This window comes from Bison bison, unplaced genomic scaffold (assembly GCF_000754665.1).
Source record: "Bison bison bison isolate TAMUID 2011002044 unplaced genomic scaffold, Bison_UMD1.0 scf7180017864135, whole genome shotgun sequence".
Classification (NCBI taxonomy): domain Eukaryota; kingdom Metazoa; phylum Chordata; class Mammalia; order Artiodactyla; family Bovidae; genus Bison; species Bison bison.
The window spans coordinates 1,975,718-1,986,731 of record NW_011494707.1 but is presented as its reverse complement, the minus strand read 5'-3'; the positions used below and the strand labels follow the sequence as shown (position 1 = coordinate 1,986,731).

The 11,014-nt window shown below is 40.5% G+C and overlaps 1 protein-coding gene across 2 annotated transcripts in view; it reads left to right on the top strand.

The window, feature by feature from the left end:
• SCHIP1 (schwannomin interacting protein 1) overlaps positions 1–11,014 on the top strand; it is a 62,962-nt gene that overhangs the window by 29,186 nt on the left and 22,762 nt on the right. The window lies entirely within an intron of this gene.

The following is an 11,014-nucleotide window of genomic DNA, read 5'->3' as shown; positions in this document are numbered from 1 at the left end:
ACCTGTTTGTTAGGTTGGTCTTTTGGGTTTTAGTTTTGGGGATTTGGGGCCCATTTGCCCAGCCATTGGGGTCAGATTTCTATATTTCATTTTTAGACACAATACTGATTTCACTTTGTGATGGGGAAATAAAGCTACACTCTTAAGCAAGCCAACCGATATTTGGAACATTGTGGCAGACCACCAGATTTGCCATTAAGCAATCCCAAAACATCCAGACTCACCCCTCTGATACATTTGATAACAATGAATACTGGTAACTGAGAAATACAATTCCCACTTTGATCATTGAATATTTACTGCAAGCTTAACCTGTCTTTTTTTTTTAATCTTGATTTCAGGGTATCATTGATTATTTGCATAGCTTCTAATTCCAATGAAAATATGTTAAAATTATAATTCTACCTAGAAAATAGGACTGTAGACCAGAGCTTCTCAAACTTTAATGTGCAAGTTGTGTCACTTGGGGATTTTGTTAAAATGCTGATTCTGATTCAGTAGGTCTGGAGGTTGCTTAAGATTCTGTATTTCTTACAAGCTCCCAGCTGATGTTCCTCTGCCAGTCCATAGGTCACACTTTGTTTGAGGGGGTATAGACAGTTTGCAAAATTAACTGTTACGAGTACAGGTATTCCAAGTGGTGAAAGCGCGTAGAACACTGTTTTTGAAAGATGGTAGTAACTGAAGATGCATCAGCATTCTCGTGATCCCTCTTCAGATATCTGTTTCTTGTCAAAATATCTGTCTCTTCCTTTGGACTCTTAAGAGCAAATATCGCCTGTATAAATACTAGATATACTTACCATGATAAACCAAGTATGGGAGACAAATAATAGCATTCATGCATTTGTTCAACCAGTGAACTGGTTTCCACTCTTTGCTTCGTATGAGGTCCAGTTTTAGACACTTTGGTATCTATTTTATCTGGCTTTCAGTAAGCCTCATACTTCTGTCTGATCCTTACAGATTTACCTAAATCAGCACAAATCAGAAAGCACACATATGTGCATATAAGGAGTTACTGCCAGTGGGTTAGAGCCTGGAGTCAGGAGCTGAGACCTGGCCACGCAGTGTTCAGGCATGTCCTCCTCGGTGGGCGTGGGGCCAGCACAGGCTCAGAGGATTCCCTCCATCTCTTCATATGTCATTTCAGAGCTGGAAGCCTTTGCCTTTGCTGTTGAAGCACCTCTTTCTCCTCCCAGTGGGAAGTGGCAGGAGGACTCTGGCCTAGGAACCTGGACACCTGAGGGTTCATCCTAGTCAGCTTAAGTCTGAGACTTGAACAATGTACTTAGTTTTACCATACCTCAGTTTCCTCAATTGTGTAAAATGAGGAGAGTAGACCCATAGATAGTCTTCTAGATCTCTGTTACTACTCTCTCCCCAAAGCCCCAAAAACTTTTCTTTTAGAAATCCCATCTCTTTGCTTGGCCATGTCATATCCATCTGGTCCAAATGGGAAGTCTGGGTTTCAGAATCAAAGTATGTGTGTGTGTGTGTGTGTGTGTGTGTGTGTGTTACATGGCTTTAAAAGTAAAGTAGAATTAACTACAGAGTGTATAATAACAACACAAAAGTAACAGTCCTTGGTCCTATCCCTCTCTATCCTATCTCACTCTCCAGAAATAATAGTGTTTAACTCCTTAGCTATTGCTGCTGGTGTTTATGTCTTTGAATAAAATGCTGATCTTCTTAGCTTTTCTTTTAAACCATCTTTTCACCACCAAATAACAGAAAGCGTGGGTTTAACTCTCTGTTACAGCCCTCCCACAGACATATCTATATATCCCCCCATCCTCCCCGTGTAATTATTTCAGAATTTGGGGTAAAATAATTGTTTGATTTTACATTATTAAGATCATATATTATTCACCTTGAACCATGTAGTAAGCTATGATTACTTGAGAAATTTTATTGTTTATTCTGAAATTTTAATTGCCCCATTTTTCCCTTTGCCAGTCCATAGTTGGAGTTCTCTATTACATTCCACTGTGTGAATGTATCCCAATTCATAGAGCCACTCTTCTGATGAAAGGCATTGGCTTGTTTCAAAGGTTGTTCCAAAGGTTTTGCTCTTGTAAATAGTGCTGCTTCTAAACATCCTTGTACATGTCTTCTGCTGTCCGTGTGCAAGTTTCTCTTGGTGCATTCCTAGGAGTGGAATTCCTAGGAAAATACATGAATGTTCCTACTTAGAAAATAATGCCAAAACTGTTCTCCAAAACAATTGCACAAGTTACACTCCTACCAGCAATAGCTCAAAGCTCTTATAGATCCATAGCCTTTCTAACACTCAATATTGCCAATTTCTTTTATATTTTTTAACTGTATATGTATTAAATGGTATTTCATTGTGCTTATTAACTCTCTTTGTTTCCCTTTATGTGGTATATCTATTTGGACCTTATTCAAATTTCTGTTGGATTCTTTATTCTGTTTTCATTGTACATAATATTGGAATGAGCTGTTTCTCACCTGTATAACCCTCTGGGCCTGGTGCCTACTTGTATGTTTGATTTAACTGCTTCCGTTTTTTAAGTGATTTTAAGATTGTACCTACTTTTTATTTCTTAAGTCAGTTCTGGTAAGTTGTATTTTTTAAGAAGTTATCCATTTTGTTTATGTTTTCAAATTTTTTCACATCATACTTTCTCATTTCACTAAAGGTATTAATCTTAGTTAAATTGTTCAAAGTGTTTTCTTCTGATTTCTGTAGGCCTTCTGAGTTTATTTTTTGTTTGTTTGTTTTCATTTCTGTTAATAATTAGGTATAAAACTCTAAGAACTGTTAGCTCCAAGTCCTAACACTACCCTCTGGTTAGGGCCTGTTAGCCATATACTGATTCCTCAGAGAGACATGCCTTGATCACCCAGTTGAAAAGTCAACACCCAGCCTCTTACCCTGATTCGTTTTTCTTTGGGACCCTTATCGTTACCTGACATTGTATTAAATATACTTTTAACTTGTTCTTTGTCTTTCTCTAGTACTAAAATATTCACCTCAAGAGAGCAGATCTTTGTTTTGTTCACCGTCATAACTATTAGATAGCGTCTAATAGTCAGTCACTGAATAGTTACTTAATTAATGAATGATGAACTTCACTTTGGGCTTCCCAGGTGGCGCTCGTGGTAAAGAACCTGCCTGCCAGTGCAGGAGATGAAAGAGACACCGGTTCCATCCCTGAGTCAGGAAGATCCCCTGGAGAAGGAAATGGCAACCCACATGAGTATTCTCACCCTGGAGAATCCCATAGGAGCCTGGCGGGCTACAGTCCACAGGGTCGCAAAGAGATGGACACAACTGAAGTGACCTAGCACGCACACACAAATTCAGTTTAGAATGGTCAGGTGAAAACACAACTATTTTGTTAGGATGAATCCAATTTAAAGTATCTAAATCTCTTTTCTCTTGGACTGTAAGTTACCCAGAGACAACCTCTCCAACTTTGTCCTGAGGAATTTTAAGCCTGGCTGCTAGTGTAAGACTCGAGCAGGCTAATGGTTGACGATTCATCATGTACTTAATTCCCATGATTTCAATAAGGCCTTTCATTGCCACCTCAGCTGTGCCTGAGGGAGCCCCAGCCTGGAACTCCTCTCATTCAGCCTCTCTAGGTAGTACGCTTTCTCATTCTGCCAGACCATAGGTAGACAGGGCAAGTTAGAAGGTCTAGATTTTTCTTTCAATTGCTTAATCAATCTTCCTCCACGTACAGTCTACCCCACTCTCCCAGCTTCAGATGTACCTGAGCATTTCCAGGATCCTGCAGTGAAAATGCACGTGCTTCTTCCACCAGCCTCCCCTGAAGGCATCTAGCAAATTGAAATAAAGTCAGATGCCGCTCATCCATCTGTGTTTTGTTTTTTTCCTAACTCTCTTGTGTGCCATTGTCTCCTTTTCCATTTTCTTCGTCCCTGTAGGTTTATACCTTCTTCCTTCCTTTCATATTATTTTAGTAGGATTTCAGAAGCGAGAGTAAATAAATACCTGTGTTCCATATGCCATTTGTAACTGGATGTCTCATAAAGATTTTCATTATTTTTTGAAGATATTTTTTTTAATCTGGACCATTTTTAAAGGTTTTATTTAATTTGTTACAATATCGTTTCTGTTTTGTGTTTTGGTTTTTTGGCCATGAGGCGTGTGGGATCTCCCTGACCAGGAATCTAACTTGCCCCCTGACCCATTGGAAGGCGAAGTCTTAACCTACAGGACTGCCAGGGAAGTCCCAAAAGGTTTTCATTATTTTTAATAGAAGAAATATCTTTGCAGATAAAATCATGTGCCTAAACCATGTATGTAAAACAAAGCTGACCTCTGGTTCAGGAGGACTGAAGGAGAGGGGTTGGGAGAACCCTGCCCAGAATATGCCTCCCCCACCACTTCCGTTTAGTGCCCCTCCATTCCACCCTCACTGCCCCTCACCACCCCTCCCCTGTAAACCCTCAGAGCCCACCTGACACTATTATAGCAGAGCATCATTTGAGAATCAGTGAGTCATCCACGCCCTTTGGAGACACAGCTCTCTAAACACATATGTACTTCACAGGAGCTCAGAACAAGCTACCCTTGTTGACTCGCCATAAGGAAGATTATTTATATCCTGTTCTTTCAGATGTTTTCATCCTCGGATGAGATCATCCTCTCCGAGAACATGATGACTTTTTGGATGATGGTTAATAATGATACTTAATGTTTCTAAGAAATATCACTTTATCCCTGTAAATTTTAAGTCTGCAAAGACTGACTGCCATTCCCTTTGTTCAGTAATAATGTAGGAGAAAAGCCTGAGGAGATGTTCAGTTGCAATTGTGTAACCCATATTCTTCATCCCTATTAGAATTAATGTTCTAATGTATTACAGTGCCTGAAGTTCTTCATTAAGCTGGAAATACCTTACCTCTTCCTTACAGAAGTACTTAAGGGATGTTAGAACTCTGAGGTTTTGATGTGGCACTCCAAAATGCGCCTAAGCACACGTGCTGAAGTAGTTAAATAATCAAAACCAGGTAAATATTAGATGAATTTACTACTTTAAGGAGCTCAGTACTCAATTTTAAATGAGACTGAGGACTTAAAACTAATTGACCAAGCAACAGGTTTGGAAGTGCTAAGCTTTCTTTTAAGGCAGGGCTTACCTGGTTAAGTAGGATCCTTTGGCAAAATAATAGAGTTCTAATTATGCATTTTAAAGGGTGTGTGATTACCTGTAAAAATTAACTTCATACGCGTTATGTGAGAAATTGTGAAGTGGCATGAAGGTCCCTTGGGAAGACGTGCTTATTAAGCTGCTACTGCAAATGTAAGTTCTTCTCAGTTGGCCTTTGGGTTTCAGCCCCACTGAATTTTTCTAATTGGTGCTATCTCCTAAAGCACTTTTTAAAAGAATGACAAGTTATTAAATGTAAGCTAGACTACTATAATCCCATAAAGACATTTCATGCCCAATACTGCAGCAAAAGAATTTTTGATATTGCTTCATAACTCAAGTAATTAAATTTGACTTATACTGAAATGTGGCAAGTACAGGAAGTGCCATATTTTTCTTCCAAATTTGCTAATCCACACATAATCAGCCTTTTCAAATGGAGATCGTATGACCTTTGTCGGTTTTTTCTATTTAAAAATGCTTCAGCTAAAAGCTTAAAAGGAAATGAGGAAAATGAATTACCTATTTTTGAAATAAGCTTTCTAAGAAATTACTCATGTTCTCAAAAAATATTCATTTTCTCTTATGACTAGTATAATACTTTGCTATAAAATTTTTCTCATTGACCAAATTAATTTTGAATCAGCATTATATTTTGGATTCTTAGTTTACATAGCTTAATGTTATTAATATCAAAGGAATGGAAACTGGCTTGGCTGCTATGAAAATACAAGACAAAGTGGTCATTAGTAATAGACATCTAGGAAATCTTTCATCTTTCAAACAGGACAACCTGTTTGGACATTTTAGAGAAAGCTATTTCTGCCTTTTCCATTCTCCTTTTCTCAGAGTAAACACAAAATAAACCTGACCCCCACTCTTCTTCTTCCCTTACCCTAGATTTTATTTGTTGTTGTTTAGTAGTTAAGCCATCTCCAGCTCATGGGCTATAGTCCACCAGACTCCTCTGTCCATGGAATTTCTCAGGCAAAAATATTAGAGTGGATTGCCATTTCCTTCTCCAGGGGATCTTCCCAATCTGTGGGGATCCAATCCAAGGCTCCTGTATTGGCAGGTGGATTCTTTACCACTGAGCCAACAGGGAAGCCCAGATTTTATTTACATGCATATAAATATAAATGCAATTTAATGCAGTCTAGTTCATAAAATATGCGATGGGATGTTGTAACCTAGAAAAGGTTATATACCCCTCTCTCCATGCAGCGTGAAGATTATGAAAAACTGAAGTTCCCCAGAGAGTTTTTTAGATGCTGGTTTGAATAATGATTACTGTTTGCTTGTCTCAGCCATTCCAACATCCCCAAATCAAAATGCATTTCTTTCTTGTTCTTACAGGTTTATTGGTGAATGACTGAGACAAGACCAATAAAATTAACCCACCACCTCCTTTTGTGTTTGGGCTGGGTGGAGGGGAGGGGGAGTAGGGAGGCACTATATAGCCCAGAGAGTTGTATTAGTAGGACAGATAACAGTGACCTAGAGCACCTTTCAGAGAAGGCAATGGCAGCCCACTCCAGTACTCTTGCCTGGAAAATCCCATGGACGGAGGAGCCTGGAAGGCTGCAGCCCATGGGGTCGCTGAGGGTTGGACACGACTGAGCAACTTCACTTTCACTTTTTCACTTCCATGCATTGGGGAAGGAAATGGCAACCCACTCCAGTGTTCTTGCCTGGAGAATCCCAGGGACGGGGGAGCCTGGTGGGCTTCCGTCTATGGGGTCGCACAGAGTCAGACATGACTGAAGTGACTTAGCAGCAGCAGCGGCAGAGCACCTTTAAAGAAACTGGATTCATAGGAGCTTTGAATGTGAGGAATTGAGAATCTGAATGTATAATATGCCATGGAATCACAGGTCAAAGCAGCATCATTTTGCCAGTAAAGTAAATCATCCTTTGGTCTCTGACAGTAATAATGTTTGCATAAATTCCTAGAAATAAGCACAGTGGTCATATATACCCAGTGTGGGTGAGAACAGGTTGTCCTGTTTTAATGCAGTGAAATTTGCTTTCCATAAGTAATAGGTACATACTCCAGCAACCTATTTAAAACGTGTGACATATCTTTTAAACTTCATATTAATCTCACACAAGCGCACTATTAATTTGCATAGAATATCCTTCATATGAGTAATTCCAAGGTACATGCCATTGCAAATGATAGTTTACAAATTCTTTTTTTTAATATACTATTTGAAATGTCATCAGGTATTCTGCAGAAAACGCTTACTATTTTTTATGCCCTCCTCCAAGAATTACCTCCAGTATTCTAAAATATTACACAATTTTAAAAGTAAAGGAAATTTTGAAGAGGATCTTTTAAGGACTAATACTATTAAAATGGCAAAACAAATTTAATTATGTAAGCAATTCTTCTCTTTTACAAACCTGAAAGGACAGCAAATTGATATTTGTGAAATTTTCTTTGTCTAATAAATAGCCTCACTTTACGGTAATGCCAATGACCCCAGTTTAATTAGGTGCAATTAATTTTGTGCAAGTGAAATTTGACATCTTGCTAGAGGCATAACTAGCTGTACTCTGTCTTATGAATTTTATTATTATCACCAGTGAGAATTCAATTGTCAGAGCTACTGCAGAAGGGTGGGAGATGGGGAGAAAAAGGCCACAGGGCTGGCATTTTATATTTAAAAATGGTTCCAGTGGACAGCCAAATGTTTAATTAAAAGAACTTGTAGAAATGATTTTTCATTGGCGCATCATCTTTGACAAGTTATCATGACTTTATTATTGCCGTTTGCACTCCCTACAGACAGTGGTCCCTCCCGTGTGCCTGGACACACACAGCTTATATGAGGACCGGATTCTTTGAGACTTTACGTAAGCACTCGCTGCTACGAGAAAAAAGCCTCACTGACTGCAAGTGAGCTCTGTCATCTGGAGGTTTAACACAATCCTTTTGTTTGATTTTGTTATCAAATTTTTTGTGCCCCTCAGATCATTCTCATTCAGATTGTTGTTGTTGTTATTCGGTTGCTAAGTCACGTCTGACCCTTTGCGACCTCTTGGTCTATAGAGAGCCAGGCTCCTCTGTCTTTCACTCTCTCCTGGAGTTTGCTCAGATTCATGTCCATTGAGTCGGTGATGCCATCCAACCATTTCATCCTCTGCTGCCCCCTTCTCCTTTTGCCTTCAATCTTTCCCAGCATCAGTCTTTTCCAGTGAGTCGGCTCTTCACATCAGGTAGCCAAGATATTGGAGCTTCAGCTTCAGCAACAGTCCTCCCAGTGAATATTTGGGGTTGATTTCCTTTAGGATTGCCTGGTTTGATCTCTCTGCTGTCCAAGGGACTCTCAAGAGTCTTCTGTAGCACCACAGTTCGAAAGCATCAGTTCTTCAGCACTCAGCCTTCTTTATGATCCAACTCTCATATCCTGGACTACTGGAAAAACCATAGCTCAATCAGATTATCACATGCATTAAAAACCCATGCAAGATATTTCAGAAAATCACTGTCAATTAAATGGTGACACATGCCTCCTTAACACATAGAATTTTATTTTTTTTGTTAATCAGGGCAGCAGGGGAGCTGTGCCATGTACGTGTAGAATCTTAGTTTCCAAGGATCAAACCTGTGTCCCTTGCAGTGGAAGCTCAGAACCCTGACCACTGGATTTTCAGGGAATTCCAGAATTTTTGTTTTATTGAAAAGCTCTTTTGGGTTTATTTGGATATACATTTTTGTTGTATGTGTCTTTTGTGCATACAAAAAAATAAGAAAAAGGGAAATCGGTTAAAGTAGTCCTACACCCTTTTCACATTCACAATTCAATTCTCCTTTAACCAGTTTCCCTTGGAGTTGTCCATCTTTCCCCACAGTGTCACCCCTTGTGCCATCAGGAGGTGCTGCATATCACCTTCCAAGCCACACCCCCATCCTGCATGTTTCCATCAGAAGGCATGGATAGCCAACTTCCAGAGCCTACCTCCTTCTCATCGGTCCTCATATGGTTTGTTGGCTGATGGGGCTACTGCTCAGTAGAACAGTTATGCTGCCAGCTATGTGGGTGACTGAGATCGTGAGACATATCTGGACTTTAAAAGATGGCCAAAGATGAATAACCATGTGTCACAGAATTAGCACAATTCAGTAAATCTACTGCATTCTCCTAATGACTGAATGGAATCAGATGCTGCTGCTGCTGCTGCTGCTGCTACTAAGTCGCTTCCATCGTATCTGACTCTGTGCAACCCCATAGATGGCAGCCCACCAGGCTCCACCATCTCTGGGATTCTCCAGGCAAGAACACTGGAGTGGGTTGCCATTTCTTTCTCCAATGCATGAAAGTGAAAAGTGAAAGTGAAGTTGCCCAGTCATGTCTTCATGACCCCATGGAATCAGATGACCACATATTAAATCACGAAACAGAAAGTCTCTGAGATAAAGCTTACTATGGGACCAAGCCTAAATGGTAACCCCAATGTTTTTTAAAACATAAACATAAAAAGTGGTGAAAGCAGTAATTCAGTGTTCAAGAGAGTAAAAGAATTTGTAGTTAAAATCTGCACCACATCCAATGATACCAGTCAAAAACATCCACAAGCACTGAGTCTTCAACTGCCCTATCTTTAACCTAACCTCACAGACCTTAGGGCTTCCCAGGTGGCTCAATGGTAAAGAATTCACCTGCCAAGCAGGAGACGAGGGTTCAATCCCTGGGTCGGGAATATCCCCTGGAGAAGAAATGGCTAACCCACTGCAGTATTCTTGCCTGGGATGACTCATGGACAGAGGAGCCTTTCGGGCTACAGTCCATGGGGTTGCAAATTGTTAGACATGACTAAGCAGCTAAACTGCAGCAGCAGCACAGGCCTTATCACAGGTCTGGAAGGGGTATGAGCTGAACTTCAGCTCTAGCAGCTGAAAATCATCAGCGGGTCAGGCAGATACAAGTTTAAACTCCACCTGGGCTGAGCAGAATCAATAAGCAGGCTGGCTTTAAAAATACAGTGAGGGACTTCCCTGGCAGTCCTGTGGTTAAGACTCCATGCTTCAACTCCAGGGGATATTCCACTTCAGGAGAAGTGGGTTTGATCCCTGGTCAGCGAACTAAGATCCCACATGCTGTGTGGCAGAGCCAAAAAAAAATTTTTTTAAGGCAAAGTTCAAAAAAAAAAGAAAAAAATACAAACGGTGAAATGTATATCCATTGCTTTAAGAGGCTGTTATCTGTGCAGATACAAAAAGGAGAAGGAGGTTAAGCCTAGGCTGGGAAGGGATGACAACAGTTGAATCAAAGAGTCCATCCACGGAAATGTCCATTTGCAAGAAAATATGTTTCTCACTGCCCTCAAAGAGGATCTTCCACCGCCCCCACCCCAGCTCCCTGCCAAAAACAAAAGCCAGCCTGACTCATGCATGAGTCATGGTCTCTGCATAGATACCATCTGAGTCACACACACAGTGGTCCTCTTCCAGCTGTCAAATATTTAATCCTACTCACCTTTCTCCAACAAACAAGTGCTAATCAACTCGCCCATTTTCTCTCCTTTTCCTTTTTTAATTCCTGCTAAATGCCCACACATAGCAACTTCAGTTCAGTTCAGTCGCTCAGTCATGTCTGATTCTTTGCGTCCCCATGAACGGCAGCATGCCAGGCCTCCCTGTCCATCACCAACTCCCAGAGTCCACAAACCCATGTCCATCAAGTCAGTGATGCCAGCCAACCATCTCATCCTCTGTCGTCCCTTTCTCCTCCTGCCCTCAATCTTTCCCAGCATCAGGGTCTTTTCAAATGAGTCAGCTCTTCACATCAGGTGGCCAAAGTATTGGAGTTTCAGCTTCAACATCAGTCCTACCAATAAACACCCAGGACTGATCCCCT